This window comes from Macrobrachium rosenbergii, chromosome 1, assembly GCF_040412425.1.
Source record: "Macrobrachium rosenbergii isolate ZJJX-2024 chromosome 1, ASM4041242v1, whole genome shotgun sequence".
NCBI lineage: Eukaryota > Metazoa > Arthropoda > Malacostraca > Decapoda > Palaemonidae > Macrobrachium > Macrobrachium rosenbergii.
Window position 1 is genome coordinate 36406074 of NC_089741.1, and position 20346 is coordinate 36426419.

The 20346-nt window shown below is 37.6% G+C and overlaps 2 long non-coding RNA genes across 2 annotated transcripts in view; one reads left to right on the forward strand and one right to left on the reverse strand.

Moving 5' to 3' along the window:
- The window catches only part of LOC136850639 (uncharacterized), a 22369-nt gene extending 13411 nt beyond the window's left edge, over window positions 1–8958 (reverse strand). Inside the window, exons 1-2 of the long non-coding RNA XR_010856697.1 lie at window positions 8832–8958; window positions 4210–4404 (exon numbers count right to left, since the gene is read on the reverse strand). This is a non-coding gene — a long non-coding RNA (uncharacterized lncRNA). The remainder of the gene's footprint in view (window positions 1–4209; window positions 4405–8831) is intronic.
- Window positions 1–9009, forward strand: part of LOC136850870 (uncharacterized) — a 10972-nt gene extending 1963 nt beyond the window's left edge. Inside the window, exons 2-3 of the long non-coding RNA XR_010856782.1 lie at window positions 8521–8569; window positions 8872–9009. This is a non-coding gene — a long non-coding RNA (uncharacterized lncRNA). The remainder of the gene's footprint in view (window positions 1–8520; window positions 8570–8871) is intronic.
- Window positions 9010–20346: the final 11337 nt, after the last annotated feature.

Genomic DNA, 20346 nt, shown 5'->3' on the forward strand with positions numbered 1-20346 from the left:
CGAAAAGAGCATTTTTTCACTGTCACCATATCTCAAATTTTGTCCGAAACTCACACCGGTATATGCGGGACAAATATCTGTCTTGCGATAAAAAAGGAAACATTGTGGAGAATTTAGCATGGCGAGAGAGAGAGACTGTCAAACCAAGTAGTAACAAGAGCAGATGCTATAGGATAATAGTAGAAATAACCAAATAGCAGTAGGCTATTGGTGAAAGTTTAAATAGTAGCACGGACGCAAACAAAAGCCGCCGAAGGAGATCATAAAGGGATTCCAAAATTAATAATAGAGGGCATTGCTATAGCAGCAGGATTAGTAGTGATGGTAGTATTGGCAATTTAAGTAGCAGCGCTAAAGGCGGCAGCAATATAACATTAACAGTGACAATAATTACTTCATAGAGAGAAAGAGAGATAGAAATGTTAACCAACGAAATTAAAGATTTCTATTTTCTAATAAAATCAACGTCATAGAAAATGGCAAATTGTTAAGGTAAACACTAACAAATTTCATTGAGTTGCTTTGAAACACTTTTCCCGGAGATTTTTCCAAACCGCTGACGGTGAACCTGATTATTTAAGGTTAAGTAATTAAAAAAAAAACATAATAAATTAAGGACAGAAAGTTCTAGAGAAGAAAGTTTGAGCTCAAAGGCTATTTTAGGATACTCTAAAACTAATATAAAGCTTCGTAGTTTGTTTGACGAAAGTTAACATGTCAGATGTATAGAGATTTATGTATTTCTCTCTCTCTCTTCTTAACAAAAGTTATTAATGGCTCTACGCAAGGTCAAAAGACTATACCAGGCCTTGACTATTTCAGGGAGACTTGTTTACTATAGCATTGTTACTGGGAAAAATGTTAGAGTACACCTATAATTCGCTTAGTAATATGGCCATATTTAAAAAGGGCAGTCATAACTTCTCGTGTCGACATCTACCGAAAGTTAGAAAAACTACAATCTACAAACAACACAAAATAGTAACTACTAACTTTTATGTCACTTGGCAGAAATAGCCGGCGTTTTTAACTTATTTAGGAAAATAAATATGGATCTGACCTCACACAAAGGTTATAAAGTAGATATTTATTTCATATCCATATAAGGCTATTAACTTTTACTGGCGTAAGTTACTCAAATATGCATTAAAATACTACCTGACAGCTATTGTATCTAAATGTCAGACTCAACTAACTATTGTCTACTTATTTCCAGAGCTAAAAAATATTTTTATTTGGAAGGCTTTTGCTTTATAATAAATATTTATACATAAATTATTAATATTTCTGGCTGTGATGATATTAACTGTTTGAAAATTATAAAATGCTTAAGATGTTTGCTAAAATGAGTCTGGTTATACTGTACAAGCAGCAGACGAAGTTCAGTAACGAAAACTAAACGGTAAAAACTATGCGCTGTAACTAGAAATTGAACGATACATTGTGCTATGACCTCGAAATAAATAGAAAATAACTTTTATAATTATGATATTTAACAACAGTAAGTGACAACTAATAAATAAAGCTCTCCCGAAGGTTATAAAATACGGCAACAACTTAGTACTGAAAATGCGTCATATTCAAATGTCACTGTGGTTTCACTTCCATTGGAGGCGACAATTCCACAACAATGCTAGAACTGGTGTCAGATGCTCTCTATCTCAAGCTCTGCAACCACGGCCTTTAATACAAAGATGTGTCCACCTCACTGTATCAACTATTATGAATCAGTCCGTTCTCTTGTTAATAAATTTTACTAAAGTTTCTGGATGTCCTAACTCATGAGCTAAGGTGTAATGCCACCCGTCATTTCAGGGACCCTAAAAATGTTGACACTGTTTTGCATACGTGCATTCATAATTTCATAAAGTAAGAAAAAAAATCTTGGAGAAAAATTTGCTTTTGGTTTAAAAATAAGATAGATAAAGTCAATGAGTCATGTAAAGAATATAGAAACAGATTCATGAAATCATGACTCTACTCAGCAACAATATCAATGGTAAGGAATCCTTGTAGCCACAGCCAGCGAGTTGTGACTTCCCTTCATGACAACAATAACCAAATGGGCTCATATCTAAACAACATCTATATACAAAAAAATCATACCAAGTACAATCCGGATGTTGTCTTTCACTATTCTTGTTAGGACAACTTGACCCCACCTGCCGGGTCCTAACTGAAGGTCGACAACTTTTTTTGGTCCTCTCCTACGTCAGATTATCAGAGTCGAAGGAAGTCAAGATCCTTGATTCTGATCTTCCGAACACTCTGTAGGTGGAAGTTTGTTGACGTCAGCAACCCTTCGACGGTTTTTTTTTTTTTTATTGTGGTACAATGTGGGGCTGTTACATAATGGGCGTGGTCTCTAGGCAAAGGTGATGGAGTTCTTGATGGTGATTCACAACAACAGTAGTGACATTGATAGTGATGATAATGCAAGTGAGAGAGATATGTATATACTGTACAGTATGTATATATATTGCTATTTATGTATCGAAAAAGTCGTGGCTTCAGAGGGTGTTAGTTAACCTTCAGCAAGTCTTTTGGGATGAGGTTGCTAGCACCATACCCTTTTCTACCTGGGCTGCAATCCATTATAGTTGACCACCCACTATTTGGATCAGCAGATTCCAGATGATTTATATATATATATATATATATATATATATATATATATATATATATGTGTGTGTGTGTGTGTGTGTGTGTGTGTGTGTGTGTGTGTGTGTGTGTGTGTGTGTTTATATGAAAAAGCAGCTGGTGATGGATACTATAGTGACTAGATTAATGTGATCTTCAGTGTTACCAAGGGCAGTATTCTTGGTCCATTGCATTTTAAATGTTGTATACGCATAACCCGTGGCTGGCCTTGGAAACAAACTTGTTGCTTATGCAGATAATGATACTCTGTTTGCATCGATCCCATCTCCTGAGTTTAGAACTCTGGTTGCTGAATCTTTAAACAGAAACTGAGCTTAAAATAATTCGTTGTGCAAATTATGGAATGAGTTAAACACTAACAAATCTCTTCTACTCAGATATTTTCATTGACATTGTTTTGTTAACTAAATCTTCTTCTCCTTAGTTTGATCACTAGTCTGGGTAGCTGTTTCTGATGAACCTTTTCCAGGAATGGAGTGGAACGGAATATGACGTTTTGGCCAAAGACCAAGTGCTGGGACGAATCTTTTCCAGGTGTTTCAAACACTCACTGAACGGCTGATTTGATCATCTGTTTTGGCAGATGTTTTCTTGAGTCCAGCCCTCCCCATCCAGCCTTTGGAAATTGTTTAATTACCTAAAGCTCATCAAATATTATCGGCGCCTCTCTTGATTGCACATTCACCTCTGGGAAATGTATCCGGTCTACTTTTTCTCCAGTTCTGCAAAATGTCAGTACCCTGAGAGTCTTCCTAGACCTAGATGTTTGGAGGTCTGTGTGTCCTAAGGATATTTTTGCATTCCTTTACTCTGCCATGCTTTGAATATCGTTCCTGTGTTTGGTCTTCAGCCCAGCGGCTGATCTGAATCTTAGATTTTGTTGTCATGGTATTAATCTCTGTCACCGTCGTCCAGTCAGCTCTATAGAATGTTCCACAATTCTGATCATTCTTTGCATTCTTAGGCTATATTATCCACCACGTAGTACAAGATGTACAGTCACTTCTAACACTCTTGCCATTTCTTACGTGGGGTTCAGTACTACACAGTTGTCTTGAAGCTTTATTCCTGCTGTGACCAAACTGTGGAATGATCTTCCTAATCTTGCGTGGCTGAAGGGTTTGAACTTCAGATGTTCAAATGTCTTTTGTTGAGAAGGCTTACATTAACCTCATTTTTCATAGGTCGGGTTATTTAACTTACTGAACTTTGTTTTTTTATCTTTTTTGTTATTTTTATTATTTTTATTTCATAATATATTCTTTACTTTTCAGTTTCATTTTCAGTACTGGGCTGCATTCCTATTTAGGTCCCAGGGTTAAGGAGCTTGCTTTTCAGTTGGGCTTGCAAAACAGAACTTAGTTGATTATATACAGGAGTATCCACGGTTCTATAAAGAATATGGATACCAAAATAACATAGAAGAACATCCATGGTTTTACAAAAAACACAGAAATCTAAAATAACACAGACAAATGGCTTATGAGTTCAGGAAAAAATGGTTCTTCGAGTAAGAAACGAAAACTTCAGAACTCAGTGCGTACTTACCTCTATCCCTCTGCTCTGAAAAGAAAGAACTAGAACCTTCTGACTCTCGTAGAAAGGCGAAGATTTCCTGTTGGTACCAGCTGCCACCAGCTGATAGCTAGGCTAATGTTGTCACTCGTGTTCTACGGCCGTCCACTAATGGTCTAATTACTGGCCACTGATGCCCTGAATCTCCCGCTTGGATGTACTGTAAAGCTGTAGAGAGAAACACATATTACACAAAAGGCCTTGGGGAAGATAAAAGCTAAGACTAACAATGCCAAACTATAAACCAGTGATTCTCAAACTGGGTGCCGTGGCACCCTGGGGCACCACAGACAGGGCCTGGGTCTTCCGCAAGATTGTCATGAATTTTGTCTTGGCCAGATCATCTCAATAAACATTTGTAAAAAGTAAAGTTTGTAGAAGTCTTCATATAATTATTATCAGTGTGTCTACTGTACTTATGTTTATCTGATTCTTCTGATGTGCTCTTTGTTTGTACAGTATATTTCTGCACGTACGGTGTGCTGATCTTGGTGTGAGTGTGGATAACAATTTTATTCATTAAATAAGAAGTTAATTCATGTAATATGATGGGATGGTGAAGAAGGGGTGCCACGGCAATGATTACATTAGTTAGGGTGCCATCACTGAAAAAAGATTGAGAACCACCGCTATAAACAATGAACTCGGTGGCGAGTCCACGAAAATCATGACGTAGAGGAAACATTAAAGACATCGATTGTACTTGAAATTTCCTAGTTATACCATCTGATAGAGCAAAAATTGAATAATAGTTAATGAGGCTGTCGGCTGTCTTCAATCTCTTCCGAGTTGTTGAATGCTGACTCAGATATCCGAGGACCTACGACGCCGCTTCCAGTTCTGACCAATATTTCGAAGTTATTCACCTCTGCCTTCGATCTACGACTGACAGATGGAAGATCATGTTCTGATTTTTTTATGCGAAGGCCCACAGAATTCCTGCTCAGTCCCTGACAGACGTGACTCTATCTTAGGTCTAAGGATTACCTAGGCCCTATCCTGGGTCTAAGAATACCATGTCTCTATCCTACGTCTGGGAATACGTAATCCCTATCCTAGGTCTACTGTAGGAGACACCTAGTCCCGTCCGGTGAACCCTCAAGCACATACCCTATGAGTGTCCTCTTTCCATAATCCACCAGAATTCAATCAATTTAAGGACCTATATATATACACAGACTGAAGCAGTCGGCGCCTCGACTTCTTTTGTCACACATACAACCAAAGGCGGCACTGTCTCACTTGTATAGTTATAAATGGCATAATCGTCTCCTTCCTCTTAATTTTGGTGTTCTTGGACCCATTACAGACTTTATTTTCCTGTTGGTAAAAAACAAACTGGATAAAAAAAATTACAAAAGTATCTTAGTTTTGCGTGTCCTTGTTACCTGCCGTTTTGAAATATAAAAGTTCGATTAAGTCACCTAGGATGAAGCTGACAGGAAAATGCTTGCAAATCAGTTATCTGTTAAATATCTATGTGGGAACTCAAGTTGGTGGTGAAAAGTTACATAATCAAAAGCGATTTAAAAATCTCTGAAAAACAAAAGCATTAAGTGATTGCAGTTTAAAAGCTACTTCAGAAAACTCTCACTTCTTTAACTTTCAGGAAATTCCAAAGACAGGAACCGAACTTATCCCCAATGCATAAATTCTTATTCATGCTTCACTTTTACAAATTACATTCATTTGAGGTCTAGTGACAACCGGTACCAATGCGCAAATGGCCCCAGGATTTCAGTGAAAGTGTAGTTATCATCACTTGATTTCTCAATTAGGCAGCGGATGCCATGATTTGGTCTGGCGGTTCTTTTAATGACGTCGTCATGACGGAAGCCCAGTTATTCAACCGGATATGACGTAGACTCTTACTCTATTAGGCTACTATTTGTCAACAGTAGAATAGAAGTTATACGTTACAGAGGATCTTTTATAATAAAAAAAAACGACGGACCATCCTTCAAAATGCTTGAAAATTCCAATTTTCATACACTACCACATGCGCCCTTCTATGTTACATCTAAGTTTTTAGTACATGCTCATTTTCTAGCTTGCAAAACTATTTTTATGTCATAAATGTTTCTTTGTTATGTTAGATACACTAATATAACAATTACACAAAACCTGTCAACCAATCGTAGTCCAACCTCATGTAAACACCTAGAACACAGAGAAGACTCATGCCCTGCAGAAGCTGGGATTTCGACATTCTGAATGCAGCGAGCTGAATCTTGATCATACGAACTAGTTACAGCGCATTGACTCTAGCCTCCTGGGACTCGGCAGAAGGTGAAAAACGACTACCTGGCATCCGGTGAATGAATCTTCCATATAAACAAGCACGCAGCTCATCTCGATTCAGTTGCTGGAGGGAAATTTCATAGTCAGGGGTGAGATAATAAGAAATACTCCTGCATCTGCAGGTACAGATGGCTCTGTTCTCTAGACTCACAATGTGTTTTGCCTTGTGGAGGTCGTGGTGTGCCTTTGGGCTAGGTTTACCTATAAAGGATTGGAGTGTACGCAGACAGAAAGTGCATTTTGCTCATTCCATGCCTAACGTTCGTTTTGTCTTCATCTACACAGGTATGTAGAAGAAAAAAGTATGTCACAACCACTACTTTGATTCCACTCACGTGCAACAATCTCCCGGCTCGGTGTACTTGCTGTCACTTCAGGTCCTCAGGCTGCTGTCAGTTTGGTGATTGCAAAACCATTATTACAAGAACTCCTCCTTTGCATACCATTTGCTAGCTTCGCCCCTCTGGACGCTGGAGAGAGTGGAGATGCAGGCAGTGATGATGCTTTAAGTACTTCACTGAATCAGATCCAGTCACGTCCATACAAGCATATTCGAAGGGTTTTATTTTCCAATACATAGCGTCCGTCTATTAGCGATTTCTTCCTGGCCACATCCAAAAATGGCAGTTTCATCAGAGATATTATCTTTGTTGTTTGAAGTCGCTTTTACTCTTGAGTGCATGCTTGTTTTGTTTGCTTCTGATTTTGCGTACATAGCTCACCCGTCTAGACATAGTACGTGATTGGCTGAAAGATTTTTCTCAAGGAAAACAAAACAAGTGACTAGCAACGCAACATTCCTTGAGATTCACTGAAAAATATCTTGACTTAATCAACATCGCTGAAGCGTTGCCAAGGCGCCTGCATTATGCAATCGTTCTGGGAATTCCTTCAAGTCATGGGTATTTTTTGATTGCATAATGAAGTTTGCAGCTGAAAAACTTACGATGGAAGCTGCGTACGTCAGGATTGCACAGAAAAAGTTTCATAATCACTATGAATAATACAGGCTCAAGATTGTGGTAAAATTCACTGCGATGGTATGACACAGCATGGTGCCATTATTAGCCTAAATAGTGTGTGTAAGAGAGAGAGAGAGAGAGAGAGAGAGAGAGAGAGAGAGAGAGAGAGAGAGAAGAGAACTAATATTCTACGCGTTTGGTAATTCTGTCTGCATTTTGATGCAACACGATCTCAACCTGTATTTGGTCAGGTCTGATGGAAGCACAAGTTGAACAAAGAGGACCTCTGTAGCGTTAGAGATGTAAGTCTAAGGCATCCTGATACGGGAGGATGTGCTGGGTATCTTGTTTTGTAACTCTGGTTCGTTTTGCATGCTGATAGTGTGTTTCTCATGATACTTCAGTCTATAAACACTACCAGTCCATTTAAGTATGCAGTAGGCATTAGGAACAGTGGCTCCGCTCCTTCACGCATTCCATACACATTCTTTTCTCCCTGCCTTTTGCAGAACACCTGCCTTCACCGATTCTCCTACACAAAGATTACTCTCGTCATGATCACTCTTGCCACTGAAGGAGTTTCCGCCTTAAGGGAGACCGATTACCCATGGCAACAACCAGCCTCCATGGATCTTGCGTAAGTGTGTACGCCAAAGGCCTCAGTGTGATGGTCACCGATTTAGATGGACAAAACAGCCATTCGATCATGCTGAGGTGGCCGAGTTGGACGTACACAATGACCAACGTGCTCGATAAAATCGTTAGTTCTGCCATAACAATAACCAGTTTGACAACGATTTGCTCTGACAAGGAATGAGTTGTTATGCTCTTAAGTCGTTTTAGTATGCAAGAAGACCCATTTTAATATTTATCATCATAACCATGTATAGCCAGAGGACTAACAGAGGTTATTCTGTTTTCAACAGAATCTGACGATGGAGACGAGGGTGAACTTATACTTAGAATACTTATTCTGATAACTTATGCGAAGTTTTGATCGTCCTGCTTTCTTTATTTTCAGGCTGAGTTGAGCAATTCGGACACTACAGTACATCATGAATTTCAGAACTGTGAGTATTGGTAATGACATTTTCTTGGAGTTCACATAATTTTGTTTAGGAAATTGCAACACTTTCAGTATATGTACAAAGTTTACCATTCACAACCACGTAATAAAAGTAATTAACGTAATGAAATATCCCCCGGATTGTAAACCATTCAGAAAACCACAAAAATCGACAAAATCTGTGTCAGCAGATGCGAATTTCTTTAGCACTACGAAAACTCTCCACTGAATTCAGATCCACCTCACAGCAGCTTGATAAAACATACCTTCACTCTTCTAAAATCTTCTAAATCTGCCCTCATCCAGCTGTGGATGATCATCCTCGTGGTGGTGATAGGCCTAGCCTCTGTCGACGCCTGAGCCTCATCAACCTGGCCCGGAGGAAGTTCCGGGAGAGAGGCGATTCGGAACCACGCATTACCGCACGCACGAGTTCGGCAGCCACGGTTACAGATCCTATAGGGTGAGTGGTTCTTTGAAAATGCTCTCTCTCTCTCTCTCTCTCTCTCTCTCTCTCTCTCTCTCTCTCTCTCTCTCTCTCTCCCCTCCTTCCCGCGCTCTTTTTGGTGTTTATTCTGACTTGCTTTTGTTTTGCGTTATGTTTGCAGTCTCTCTCCTTGTCCCATTTCTCTTCTTCTCTTGGTAACACTACTGGATTTAATCCTTCCTCTTCTCGTGATAATACTACAGGATTTAGTCTCTCTTCTTTTGATGATACGACAGGATATAAACTTTCTTCTTTTGATAATACAAAAGGATTTAATCTTTCTTCTTCTCTTGATACTGTAGGATTTAATCTCTTGTTCTCTTGATAATACTAAAGTTTAATCTTTCCTCTTCTCTTGATGGTACTACAGGATTCAATCTCTCTCCTTCTCCTGGTCTCTGGCCTTTTGATTCTTCTTCTTCCTGTTTTTGACAGTCTTCTGTCTTCTGTCACCAATCCAGTTTGAAAATGACAACCCTTTATTCTGATTCAAGGCTCTTGATTTCATTTTCCAGTTGAAGAAGTAATATATTTTCAATTTGTTGTCATCACATTTTAAAAGAACCATCTAAAGAAAGAGAGGAAGAAAGTACAGATTTGTAGAGAGGAAGAAAGTACAGATTTGTTCAAAAGTTAACACACGAATGAAAACTATTTAATTAACAAGGAAACAGCTTGATAACACATGCCAAAATGACTTACCAAGTGCACAGCGTCACATAAAACCTACATCTTTTCAAAAATAGTTTTTAAACGGATCCATAAATTGTTTCTTCAGAAAGAGAGCTGAGAATGATCTTGGAAGACCGGCCTAGACATCAACAGGGGAGAATGCGTTGGGAGAATGGTGTTTCATCGAAGGATATCTCAGGAACTATGGCAGTTCCTTTGACAATATCTGATGGAGACTAGTTTCCTGAGTGCCAGATACTCTCCGTTTCCTTTCAAGGACACTGAGAAGTTTACGTTTACTTTAGAAATACAGATCAATAGCAATAATGTTCAGCGGAAGTCATCCTACTAACTCATGCATATATACGCACAAATACGCCCCCCACAGACACAGGGTGACTGACTTCTTTCCCACGAATTCCAGCATCAGTACTACAAAGAGTATTTTTATACAGCTTAATTTATTCTTGTTTCTCTTTACTCTTTTGTTGAAGTTGTCTAAATCTCCCCTCCTTACAAGTTATAAGTTTTCATACATTATATTTTTATGCGTTTTAATTTATCTTAACTAGCTTTTAGTGAACTTGGTTTTTCTAGAGGGAATGTGTTCTCTTTCTATGTGCAATAATAATATTACATTTATCAAAGAGACGTATCAGGATACTGACTGAAATGGTAGTTTTCAAAAGGTTCCTTATGATTCAAGTTTCATATTTAGTGATTTGAATGATTATTTTCCATAATCATCCTGGCATGTTGTTATGGTATGAGATAGTAACTTTGTTGTAGTTGTAAGTTTCTGTCTTAGTAATGTTCAGGTGTTGATAACTTTGTTTGTAGTTGTAAGTTTCTGTCTTAGTAATATTCAGGTGTTGCTTTCACGTTATTGTGGTTGTTTTGTTTGAAAAAGAAAATAATAAAAAATGTAAAAAATATATATATTGTTGTTTTTGATCCTCTGTAATACTAGTTATGGATCTTTCAACAAAAAGTATCGAGAGTCAACAGATTAACTTGATATACTTTATATATATATATATATATATATATATATATATATATATATATATATATATATATATATATATATATATATGTGTGTGTGTGTGTGTGTGTGTGTGTGTGTGTATACACAAGACGATGCAAACATAATTTGGGAAGGGCGACGTGTGGCGGATATGATGGGACCCAAAAATTTTTAGGAACACCACTGACGTCAATGGCTTTCTAACGCGCAGACGCATCCATAAGGTCAAAGCAAGCGGCGTCTCGATCCTCGACCTTGCCACCCTGACATGAAGGCGAGTAAAAGTATATGCTGTGCAAGAATGAGATCGTGAGAAGCTGGGTAAAATGTAGTAGTGTCAACATTGCCATTCTTGTGGTCAGAGTATTCATCAATGGTGTTGTTATTGTTGGTTACAGATCGCGTGAGGTACCTAATGTCTTTTGCCTGTCACGTTCCTGTAAAGGTCTTTCGAGGTCGTTTATTTAAACGCAAAATGCTACCTGATGAAGTATGTGAAAGCCATAAAATAAGTAAACCTACAGTTACAATAGATTAGGAAATTGATAAATATATCGGAGACTGCGCAAAGAATGAAAATGAATAGACTTACAAAACCCCAAATTGTCACAAATTCTTATTGGCAATTTCTGTCTTTATTCTGCAGTTTCTGAGCAACTGGCATTTATAAATTTTTGAAAGTTGATATTAGCTCTTGATTTTCCCCAACTCTTCTCTTTCAAACATAAAATCTAGTAATTTGAAAAAGCTCACTATTTTGATGAAAAAAAAAAATGTCATTCTGTGGACGCCTATTGCATTTGAATTACGTTATTTTTAACACTTCTTAATTATCCATCTATCTGTCTATTTCCTCTTTAAAGGATAATTAATAACTGCACAGTCCTATCTATTTCTATTGTTATTTTATAAATTTATGTATAATTATACATAATATATACAGTATATATACGTATATTATACATATATTTATAAAAATAGCAATAGAAATAGATAATATATATAATATATATATTATATATATATATTTTTAAAGGAAATGAACAGATACATTATAATTATCCTTTAAAGGAAATTCTAATGTATAATTAAATAATTCAAATATAATTCTGCGTCCACAGAATATTTTTTCATCAAAATAATATTTTTTTTTTTTTAAATTACTTGATTTTATGTTTGAAATTTCTCCCACAACTTTTACTCTGGTGTGAGTTAAAGAAAATGATTAGGTTTTACATGCTTTTATTTAATTTGGCCTCTGTGTCTGTCTGTCCTCAAATCTTGTAACTCAATTTTCGACCTGTTTCCTTCGTCCGATGAACTTGAAATTTTGCATGGCTGCTCAATCCAGGTGACAATACAACGTTGCATGATCAGTAGGTCAGCAGTGACCTCTAGTGACCCTACAGTGACCTCTCCCAGTATCTCAGGATCTGTATGAAAGTCTTTGGATTTTTTCACAACATCTTTAACTCGGTAAATAATAACTCTTCGGATTTTTCAAACCTTTGGCTAGACAGGATATCAATTTAGTTAGATACAAATATAAATCGGTTACAATTTCTGTCTGTCAAAAATAAAAGTATAAAATAAAAAAATATAAAAAAACATTTTTAAAACACGCTTTTATTAAATGCACTAAATAAATCTTTTGAGATTTTACCAGGATTTTCTTACAATTAATCCTGTCTACAAAAATAAAGTGGGCGCCAAACATGGAAGGAAATACTACAAGAAATGAAAAAATATATTTCTCTTCTTGTAGCGTTTTCTTTTTCCACGTTTAGCCCACACTATTCCCTGCGACACGATAATGCAAAGAAAAAATCTGGTGTCTCTCAAGATTTTATTTTAACAACAGTGCATGTTAATGAGGGCGTGTTTAAAAGTTTTTATTTTTATTTCAAGTGCAGAGGATAGAAGAACTATCAACCTAACGCCTTTTTCTAGCCCAGGCCAGAAGTAAAAAAGAGAAGGATAGGAAACATTGTAAGTGAAGAAAAATTGCATAAGATTTTAAATCTCCACTCCATCCTGTGATTATGTTTCCGGTCTAATTTCAAATCTAAGAAAATGTCTCAAAATTGCAGCGTCAATAACCTATACATGTTGTGACGCCACTTTTAGTAGACATAAATCAATCTCAAATTAAATTCTCAAGAATTTCAGTTCTAATTCCGAGCAGAAAATAAAAAGCTTGAAAACTCCCGCTCATACGCCGCGTTTCAGTCCGGGCAAAATAGCGACGAGCGTCATGAATCAGAGTTCGAAGCTTCGAACTGAGCTGATCCAGCTCACGCCGAGTTCGAATCAGTTTCTCTTATACAACAGCCAGACTTCTACTATATATATAATCCTCCTATGCCCCAGCTTCCCTCGTTTGTAATTGCAGTCAAGAAGCATCGAAGACCCTGCTGTTGCAACGCCCCGAAGTACAAAGGCATCTCGAACGGATTGATATTCTGAAAGATTGAGATTAACCCCTACCAACCCGCCGCGCCGTGGGAGGTCCCCGGCTGAGGCGACCTACCTTCTAACGCCTGAGAGAATCTGTTGGCGATTCTCTCCAGGCAAAGGAATTTGCTTGCGATCGTTCTTGATCGTCGGATATCTCCTTGCCGCTAAACGATCTTCAATATCTTTTAAAAAATTCCTTTTGTGTTTGTTTATTCATTGGTTGGGCTTTTGTTTGGGCAGTAATCTGACTGGTTTTTGGTTTGAGGTTTGTTTTGAGTGGGCTTTGCTTGACACTTGTTTATGCATGTATCACGATCTATGCATGTATATTTGGTTAAATATATATATATATATATATATATAATATATATATATATATATATATATATATATATATATATATATATATATATACTTAAGATGCCTCTACACTGCAAACGCCCACTTTTACACATACACGTGAATATAAATATGTGTATAATATATATATATATATATATATATATATATATATATATATATATATATATATATATATATATATATATATATATATATATATATATATATATATATATATATATATGCACGTAAGTGTGTGTGCGCATGCAAACATTAATATCAAAGACCTATTCATGAGCAGTGCAATATTATATACATAAAATCGTCTGCTTTTTCATTATAAAGACGAAGTCCCTTCACAACACTTCACTCCGAAAGACAACTGACCGCCCAACACCCCGTCGCGTAGGACGACATCCCCACGCAGGCCAAGATGACATTGCCCAGAAGGACGCCCGCTGCCTTCTGAATTATTTGATTCTCGATGACTCTGGGTGATCATCTTCCCCATTCACGAAACAGCGAGGCCTAGGACCCACAGGGGGACCTTGTGCATCAGGTATTTCTCAGGTATTGCTTGCTTGCTTGCCTAAGGCATCTGACGACAGGAGCGGGCCTGGTATTAAGGACACGTCGTTCAAATGGTGGAATTTAGGTTAAGGATCGCCTGATCGGAAATGGCGAGTCCGTCAGTATTTTGTCAAATGCGTATTTGGTTCTAATTTAACAAACTGGGGTAGTCAAGCTAAGTGCATTTTAAAAAGAGGATGTTAAGAATATATGTACAGCATATATATATATATATATATATATATATATATATATATATATATATATATATATATATATATATATATATATATGACTCTTCATCTATATATACTCCATCTGAGAATTTTCTTTCTCTTTCCTCCTAAAACCTTTGAATTATACTCCTGTTTCATCAATCATCCTCCATTCTTTCCACATACCCAAACCATCTTGGAGGCTCTCTTGAGCCACCCTTACACCTATGCTAGCTAGCCTTACCGCTTCTACGCTACTCCACATTTTCTCATCCTTTTCGATCCTTCTTATGCAAACGATTATTCATCCAAACAGCTTAACTTCTTTTATGTCATTCATTCAACATTGACCTCCACTTCCCTTAAAGAAAAGGTGCCTCACTGGGCACCTTACATTCCAATGTTGCCTTCTATTAACAATCAAGTCTCTCCCCCAAGCTTTTGCACTCGACCTGCTACTTGTTTTTCTTCGTCTTCTTCTTCTCTTTTTCTTTTTTTTTTTGCTTCACTGTTCTTTGAATCAGCTCTTCTTTCTACTACTGTCAACAGAGATATTTATTCCATAATACCTACATGATCAAAGTGCTTCCATTCTCTCACCAACCGTATTGTGAAATTTTGGGGTCTTTCTTGAGATAGTGACCCCAGAGTTTTAACCAGGTATGTATCCACCTTTGAGGCTTGTTTTAGTACAGGCCCGTTGGTGACCGTAAAAACATAAACAAAAAGACTGTAAAGCATCCCACAAGGTAGTGGCTCCCAAGATATAATAGTCTAGATAACGGCCACCCGAGCTTTGCTGGATGTCCCTTATCTAGGAAAGATCCAGATTTATATCTCTGCTTTCCCTTGGTTTCACCCTCAGAACCTTACTCTTGTTCCCACCATGCTGCTGCTTTTTATGACTTTATGACTGAATTGGCACTTTACAGATGTTGGAGCTTCTGCAACCCATTCATGACGCAGTTTGCAATGGCCACGAACTCCAAAGGCTCAGTTAAGCGTATCTCGCTTGAAACAGTGACTGAAGATTGAATTAATGAAGGTACTTGCTCTGACACATTTCTTGCCTGTGATGATCAGCCCTCGATACAACAGTTTTGCCGCAGTTTTCCTCATCACCAACCAGTACTCTGATATCAGCAAGGCAACAATCCATTCAAGACCAGTCTTCTAATCCTCGACTTTTTAACAATATTTGATACCTTTTTGATACCTCTCATTACTCTAATCCCTAAGGATTTTAAACAGCCATGGAGATAACATAAGTATTTTTAACACGTGCTTCACTTCAGCTCCAAATTTTTAAGTCGTTGTCATCAACTTATTGACTTTACTGGACATCTAAAAACTCTCATACTTTTCCTCTCAATTTATTCTATTCTAAGACTTTTCTGAATCAGGCCAATACACAAACTGTTTTCCTTCCTCAGCTCACAAAGCTATTTATATTTTATAAAAATATTCGATACTCACGTCTTCCTCTTCTGAATTTACAGTGTGATTCCTTATCAGTCATTATATTATATATATATATATATATATATATATATATATATATATGTATATGTATATATTCAGAGAATGTCTGGAAAGATCCAGGTGGTTTCCTAGAATCATGATTCACATATGGCTGTGATAATTTCAACACAGCTGCCCTAATCTCTACAGATTTGCTTTCCAGGAATCTGACGACCCAAGAGCCTCCTGGATATTCTGACCCTCTTTCCATTCTATGAAAGAGGTCCAGTTTCTCTGTCGTTCTCACCTTCACCCTGGTCTTCCTTTTTAAAGCTCTTCGCATTCTCCTCACAGAAAACTAATCTTAATCATTTCAGCATTTTATGCCGCATTACTGTTACTATCACTATTCAGATGATGAACCTATTCCGTATGGAACAAGCCACTACTGGAGGCCACTGACTTAAAATTCAGGCTTCCAAAGTATTATTATTATCATCAGTATTATTATTATTCAGAAAGATGAACCTAGTCATATGGAACAAGGCCATAAAGGGGTCACTGACTTAAAATTCAGGCTCCCAAAAGATATGGTGTTCATCAAGTAACAGGAGCTAAGTGAAATGCAGAATGAATCTCACTTATTTAAAAAGGAAAAATAAATTAACAGATAAAAATGCATTACAATACAAGGAGAATTGTATTAGAGTAGTAATACACTGCATCTTCCTTGAGCTGTTGAAGTTCAGTTGCATTCAGAAAGTAAACATTACTAAGTAACTGGCTCAGATATTTTTGTATTTCGTTCCAGTAGTTTTCATTCTTTGAACTTCTTATCCACTAACACTTGCAAGTTTCCTGCACCTTTCTTGACTTCAACCCTGTGACTCAACTCCTCCTCCTTTCCTGTTCTAATCTTCCAGCATCATCATATCTTATTCTCTTTACAGGATTGTCCCTGACCCCAGGTTACTACTCGATTTGACTATCAATACTCACGATAAGTTTGACGTTTTCACCACTCCCAGTCATTTCTTCCACCGTCCCCAACCTACATTTAGCTTCATTTAGTATTTATATCCTCTTGTCTTTAACATCTAGACAGTACTTCCATTTAAAACCAACTGTGTCTGTTAGCCTCAGTGGCAGATTATCAATACGTGGTAGTCACTGAACTGTGGTGGTTCACATTCTGGAAAGAGGAGGAGGGCAGGGCTACCAACTAGTTTTCGAAAACAAGGGGGAGGGACGTATACATACCTACATACATGCATGCATACATGCAATGATGCAATAACAGAATTTAATCCCGTGTTATATACGCATATACAGATGTACACATGGCATAGGAAGTTTGACTTGCTAGACAAACGACAGTAGAAAATAACTAGACAAGGTATAAACAAACAGAGAGCTCCGATAAAAACGACCCCAAAACAATCACTGACATGAAAGGTCAGATCAAAGACAACATCAGAATGCTCTCCCGTCCCGCCGTTTCCCCACGTCATAAATAATTTCCGACGTGGAAAATACACTCCTAGAATCCCAGAATCTTCCGAAGAGAATCGCCATGCGTGCTTGCGTCTTGCATAAATGAGGCTGCGTTCCAGGTCAGGAGGAAGGTTTGCATATTATATAAGTCCTTGACGATACGTCTAAAGTTTTATATCTGCTTGACAGGTCGTATCAATGCGTAGCGAAATCAAGGGTTTAAGTGAAAGTCAGTTCTCAGTACTTGATTGGAAAACTCGGTCTTTCTTGGTGCTGAGGTGTGTTCAGGTTGGTCGAGTGTTGTCTTATTTAAATTTGTATCGCTTTGTTTGTTCCTTTTAGTTTTTCTGTAAAGAAAACTATTGTGTCAACCAGCACTTTTTCTGTCCGCCCTCAGATCTTAAAAACTACTGAGGCTAGGGCTGCAAATTGGTATGGTGATTATCCACCTTCATTCATCAAACATTCCAAATTGCAGTCCTCTAGCCTCAATAATTAAATTTGATTAAGGTTAAAGTTAGCCATAATCGTGCTTCTGGCAACGATATAGGATAGCCACCACCGGGCCGTGGTCGCTGCTCATACAGCATTATACCGAGACCACCGAAGATAGATCTATTTTCGGTGGCCTTGATTATACCTTGTAGCGACTGTACAGAAAACTTGGTGCGCCGAAGAAACTTCGGTGCATTTTTTAGTTTTTTTCCTTCCTTATTTTTGGATGGTTGTGTCCCAGATAAGGAATAAGGTTCGTCTTTCGACAAAAGATCTGTATGGGGTCAGGATAAGTCGACAGAAGTGTGTTAGTGTCGGCCTTCTACTTGCAAACACAACAAAAACAAAATCTGTTGGAATAACAGAGTAAGGAAAAAGCACAAATGACAAAATGATAAATGAATAATGAAAAGCCGAGATTAAATATAAAAATGTGAATAAATAATAGACAAAAACAAATGTAGACAAAATGATAAGATATCATTCAGTAACAAGTATCCCAAAATCAGTTGCTACTGGAGAATTGCCATACAACCCAATGAAGAACTGAGGGCAGACATAGGCCTACTCCTTTGAAGGACCAGGTGACAAGAGGTTTGAGACCCTCAGGCGATCTTAATCTTGAAAGGATTTTTTCTTATACGAGAATCCAAAGAAATCTGGATGATGTGATACCAAAGGGACTGATGTTATTTATAAATCTATCATCAATGCAATCCTCGCCTCAGAGAATGGCTCCAGACGAAAACAAGAAAATGGTCTCTGCCAAATTCACTTTTAGCTAATGGATAACAACCACCTTTACACCTACACAGAATAGAATAGAATATAGAATTTAGGCCAAAGGCTGCGCTGGGATCTATGAGTTCATTCAGTGCTGAAGGAAACTGACTGTAAGGTGGTTTGAAAGGTGTAACGTGAGGAAAACCTCAAAGCAGTTGCACTATGAAACATTGTCAGGAGAGGGTGTAAAGTCAAATGGAAGAAAGAGAATATGAATGGAGGTACAGTAAAAGGAATGAAAGAGGTTGAGCTAGGGGCCGAAGGGACAATGCAAAGACCCTTAAGTAATGCCTACAGTGCACCACGTGAGTGCATCTATCTCGCACGTATTCTCCATCTGTCCTACAATCTCTAGGTCTTCCTTTCTTTCTTCTCCTACTGTTCCTATTCTCTCTCTACATGACTGGGCACTCAAATCACTCTGATCCATTGTCTCACTTTCGATAACCTTCCTACTTTCTTCTATGTATCTCAACATTACTCTTATTTTCAGTTCTTGTAACTTCTTTTTTTCGACTTATCTCTCATCACATTTTTCAGTTTCCTTATGTGCAAACGCTTTCCAAAACTCCTTCACTGGTGTTGGCAGTTTTCTCCTTACTATTCCTATTTTCTCAACAACTTTGCACTAACATCTAACATGATTTCTCTGGTGTTTTATCACTTGATCCCATATTGATACTAAACAGTTATTAACTATAACTCACTCATGTCTCTGACCCATTTTTGCAGCAAACAAGCCACTCTCTCCCATCTTAATATTCTGGGAGACATGATTAACTTTCTTTATAAAGACTTTTAATCACTCAAAAATGTGGTCTTCTATCCCATGCATACTCCATATTGTATTTATCAGTTCTACCATGAACCTTTTCTCTGTTCAGTATGCCACATAACTTTTTTCCTGTATTTCTGACATAATTGCTTCACAACAAACATTCTGTTCATACACCCCTTCTTCACCATCTAAATCAACACTGTTCTTCCTGCAACCCTTTTTGTCATTTGTCGTGCCTTCCCTCATATAGTAAGTAGAGTTATGCTCACCTTTGCAAAAGGAGTTTTTTTCCCTATTTACCTAATCCCTTTGGAATCTTTCCCTCATCTAGACATACCTTAAAAACTGGCCAACAACTCCAGTCTTATTTACCACTGTACCACAGAGTCTGTCTTTTAATCCTAGAAAACTCAGGTGTCTTTACAACCTCTTAACTACACTCCTTGCATTCTTAACATTCACAGCCAAAAAGCTTTCTCAAACGTGCAGCTCCTTCCACTCCGAGCGTCCAATCAACTCTCTCCAATTCGCCATACAACAAAGCTTTTGAATACTTACCCTATCGACCCAGGACCTAGTTCATTTCAGACAGCACCTCATTTGCACCTGTTATTCAGAGACCTTCCTGATCATTAACCTTTCTCTCTACATGTACAGTACATCCTCATAAAACAATGTACCCTCCCTGTAGTACTTTCATTCATTTCTCTTTCCTTGCTACTTGTTTTCTCTAACTTTCTTCTTGTCTATCTTAGCCATCATCCACAATCCATGAAATGACCTCAAATGATTTTCCTTTTAGCAAGTCTTCTTACGCCTGTTGACTCACAGAGCACATCCTGGAATTTTGCATGCCACTCATGTACTCCTTCCATTTCAAGTCTTTAACCACAGGCCGTTTTTCATCTGTTTATCTCAAATTTCTAACTTAAAACTTCTATGCACTGAAACTTAGCTGAACAAATAATGATCAGATATAACTCTAGCTACCTTTTCAAAG